The sequence below is a fragment of the Ailuropoda melanoleuca genome, chromosome 9 (genome assembly GCF_002007445.2).
Source record: "Ailuropoda melanoleuca isolate Jingjing chromosome 9, ASM200744v2, whole genome shotgun sequence".
NCBI classification, from domain to species: Eukaryota; Metazoa; Chordata; class Mammalia; order Carnivora; family Ursidae; genus Ailuropoda; species Ailuropoda melanoleuca.
In genome coordinates, this window is record NC_048226.1 from 72,639,746 (window position 1) to 72,644,237 (window position 4,492).

At 38.2% G+C, this 4,492-nt stretch overlaps 1 long non-coding RNA gene across 1 annotated transcript in view; it reads left to right on the top strand.

The window, feature by feature from the left end:
- Positions 1–3,534, top strand: part of LOC109489352 — a 9,798-nt gene extending 6,264 nt beyond the window's left edge. Inside the window, exons 3-4 of the long non-coding RNA XR_002142318.2 lie at positions 1,572–1,659; positions 3,503–3,534. This is a non-coding gene — a long non-coding RNA (uncharacterized LOC109489352). The remainder of the gene's footprint in view (positions 1–1,571; positions 1,660–3,502) is intronic.
- The last annotated feature ends 958 nt before the right edge of the window (positions 3,535–4,492 follow it).

A 4,492-nucleotide genomic window follows, 5' to 3' on the forward strand; every position in this document is an offset into this window, starting at 1 on the left:
ATATGAACTATTATAAATCCCTGCAAAAATGCATGCCTCACAGGCATTATATATATATATATATATATATATATATATATATATATATATAATGCCTGTGAGGCATGCATTTTTGCAGGGATTTATAATAGTTCATATTGCACAAGACTTTTCTATCTTCTTCCATTCTTCGTTGAGCATTTCTCTTCACTGTATCATGCTGGCTTAACCTACATTAATCCACGCTGTATTACTCTGCTTTAATAGGTCAAAGCATGAAAATATCAGCGTATACTCCTATAAAAAGCAAAGTGCTGAGTCTGGTAATATTCAGATAGTGACGAAGAAATGACCCAAGTTAACTTTCCTAAGACCTACAGATGAATCCTAATAGGTCAGCCTTCTAGCCAAGGCTAACAAGGGGAAGAACATGCAGGAAAAAAAAATGTCTGGGATGGGTTACCGGATTCCGGACCATAGCAGCTAGGGGGATGGTAGTAAGAGAGGTTCCTCAGCTTCATAACAATTCCTGAGTAGATTCCTGTGTTACAGAGCTGCTCTGACTGTGGCTAATAGCTTCTTTTCTCCCCTTCACATTTCTGCTTTGTCTCAAAGCCTTCTGATGGCCTTCTTTCTCATTCACAGGAAAGGCCAGCTTCTTATTAAGACCTAAAGACTCCATGGAGTCTGGCCGCTCCCTGTCAGTTTACGATAATGCCCTCCACCACTTCTTTCATTCATTTCACTACATGGACAGAAACTTCCTCAATGTTCCTCAAATTAGCCAAGCTTGCACCTGTTTCTGGGCCTTTGTATTTTCTGTTTTCTCTGCCTAGCACACTCTTCCCCTCCTGCGTGGCTACCTGCCAACACCTCCACTCCATCTCCCTCATGGGAATGGGGCCTCCTTACTCTATACACTTGTCTGCTTGTTCACTATCCTATCACTTATCACAACCTGATGTATATTTACTTCTTTGATTTTCTCTCCCCTCCGCCCACTCACCCGATCTAGAATGTAAGCTCCTTTGGGGAAGAACTTGTTTTGTTCACAACTGTATTTCCAGTTCAGAGAACAGATCCTAGCACAAAGCAGGTACCCAATAGATATGGGTTGAGTGAGTTTTTAATACTGGGTGAGCAGATTGCTGGAAACTGCGAAGATGTGGCAGCGGACCTGAAAACCGCTGCCTGCCCATTATGACTGATAGAGTTCTTTCTGTGTATTGTGTCAATAACTGTCACACAGAAGTTTCATTTTTTACATGGTTAATCATTTTTAAAATGTTCTTTATGTTTTTGGGCCCTAAGCTTCATTGATTTTTTTTTAATGTCATTGCAAAAGTTTGTGAATTGGTTTTGACCCAATAGGCATATTTTTAATTTTTTAGTAGCCCATTAAGTCCCCCATTTTCACTCTTCATGTCCTCGGTACTCATGCCCCATTACTGTACATACTGTAGCCTATAAATAAAAATCCACCGACCTAAAGACAGCGGTTATTTGGAAAAGTCTTTGTCAGCTGATTTGTGTAATTCTACATAATCCCCAGCAGATGGCGCAATTGTAACAGCATCTTGACTCATTTTCAGCTTGCCGGAAGGAGCACAACACTGTTAGAGAAATGTCAAAATTCTCCAGAAGTGAAAATTTCTGGATTTTAGCCGTTTCAGTGCCAAGGTAAGGGACATCGTTCATGCTATTTCTTGTGCATAGTGATAACTACTGAGTGTGTGTCTCATGTGTGACCCAGAGCAAGTCTCTCATTTTCTCAAATGCTGTGGAATTGACTACTCAGGGCTCATCTTTCATGAGCTTAAGGAAATGTCAATTGTAGTGGGGGCTCTCTGCTGGTTCACTATTTACATAGGGTCTTCATCTTTAAATAATGTCCGTTTGTATGGTCATTTGAGCTGCTTCTACTTTAAAACTTTTAATTTATGCCCCTCTGTTGAGATGCTTTTCGGCAAAATCATATTCTAAAATTAAAAGTAGAAGATATTTGTAAAATTTGCCTTGAAATAAAAGAGACTGCTGAGCATGAGAGAAGGCATGGTCTCTTAAGAGAGAACAAAATTGTTATTCTGACTTCCTTGCTTTCTACCTATTTGACTTCAGGCAAAATACTTAGCTTCTCCAACTCTCAATTTCCTCATTTATAAAATGTCAATAAAGAAACCCACTTTTCAGAGCGGTTGCAAGCATTAATACTCAGGGAACTATTACTACATTAGTTGTTGTCTTTTTTTTTTTTAAGCAAATGTTTGTTATACAGAGCACTGTACATTAACCCGGGAGCCCCAAACTCACATTAGAATGACATCCGTGTACTGGGAACTTTTTATGAAGGATCAGAGAGATGTATTTTGGATGGGCTTAGAAGGGAGGAATTATTGTTGATTTAAACAGAGGGATCTGGTTTAGGGGGGAAAAAGGATGCCAATGAGTAAGACCTCCGTGCTTGTTAGCAGCAGCTGCATGCTATGATTTGGGTGATATCTCAATTGTTGTGGCCAGTCTGGCAAATCAACTGTCTAGATAGGCCAAGGACTCAAAAAAAAAAAAAAAAATCAAAAGGACTTGGGAATCACCAAAAGATTTCTTAGAGTTCATACACGTCATTGGTGTGAATCCTTCTGGTTGCACAGGTGAATCAAAAGTACTAAATGATATGGTTTATGAGCTCCAAAAATATGACATGTAATCAAGAATGAAAGGACAAATAAAAGTTCCTAGAGACAGATATCTTGATGCCACAACAGGGAAGTGCTTTCAACCTGAGACTAAGGGAGAAAACACAAATAAAATCTAAAGATTAGTGGCAAGAAACCTCAAATCCTATGCTTCATGGCTGTTGAAGTACTGCCCGTGGGATTCGCCCTGGGAGCCTCATTGTTAACAGCACAAGACAACCACTGATGTTCAGAGGCGTGACCTTGGTTTGAGTAGTGTGCGTACATTTTGGAAATATTCCCATTAAAACAGCCTTTAGGATTTTAAGTGGTAAGCTTCATTTATTTGGTAATTCAGCTTAATGAAACAGATCAATCTTCTCCTGGTTCTGAATTTTAAATGGTTTCTGATTTATAGAAATAATTCTTGCAGAAAGGTGCCATAGATTTTTAATTAACAGATTTAAGCCTTCTGATCCACTCATGTTTTTATTAATCTAATGTTTACTGAGTTTATTTTATATGTGAGACACTGTCAGAATGTACTCAGGGGTCTGATCTCTCATTTTTAACAATCCTTTTTCCTTGAGAAGAAAAATGGTATGAATGTAGACACAATGTAGGCAGGACTCTGCTGTATTTTTCTACACTTTGGGACAACTACTTAGAGCAAGCTGAAAGAGCACAAATTAGCTGACAAATCCCTTTATCCCTTACCTTCTCTTTCATAATTGATGCAACAAATGAGAAAATTTGAATGTAACATATTGTAAATCTGTGGCTTACAAGAAATACAAAAAGAGATGAAGGAACTATTTTTTTTTTAAAGATTTTATTTATTTATGTGACAGACAGACAGCCAGTGAGAGAGGGAACACAGCAGGGGAGAGGAAGAAGCAGAGAAGCAGGCTCCCAGCCCAGGAGGCGGATGTGGGAACTCCGGGATCACGCCCTGAGCCGAAGGCAGAAGCTTAACGACTGCGCTACCCAGGCGCCCCAAGATGAAGGAACTATTTACCCAATGAAAACAAATATGTAAATAAGTATTTTTTCTAAGTGGATATTATCAAAGGTAGGTGATAAATAACTTTTTAATAAAAGTGTATGAAAATGCTAATCCTTTTTAACGGACTCAAACTTCCAGTTTCAAGTATCTGTAATTCCTCAGTGGGAATGAATGACAATATCCAAGGCTAAGTTCGTTCCTTTCGAAACAAGAAGAATTCTATTTAGATAACACATGAAAGTATAAATCCAAATTCAGCCTGAGAGTTTTTTCCTCCTTCTTGTTTCTATACTTAATGGTGACTCTTAATTTGTGGGGAGTTTAAGAATAGACTCAGTTATCATGTTGAGAAATACATTTGTCACTGCCTGTCTTCTCCTTTGTTGACTTTCATTTTCCTTGAAACGTTTTTGTGGTTAGAGCAGAGCTGAGTTCTCTAAGTCTCAAAATATATATTTTTTAATGATGAGAAACTAAGGAGGATTCTCTAAGTCAGTGAGCACTTGATGAACATTGAATCAAATAGACTCTACGTCAATACACTCAATGGTATTTGTACATATCCAAAAAGCAAGTCTTCTGTTGAGATGTATGTGAGAAGCTGATGGCTATTGCTTTCAGAATCCAATTCATTCCATTAATGCTCTCAACAATCTTACGTATTGCAGTCATTTTTTTACACATGATTAAACTATCATACAAGCAATTTAAGTTTGCCTTTTCCAAAATCGCCCAGGTGGTAAATGATCAAGGTGGGATTTAAATTCTTTTGAGTGATTTCAAGGCCTGTGCACTTTCTACAAGGACTATTTGATTCCTTGTAATACCAAACTGC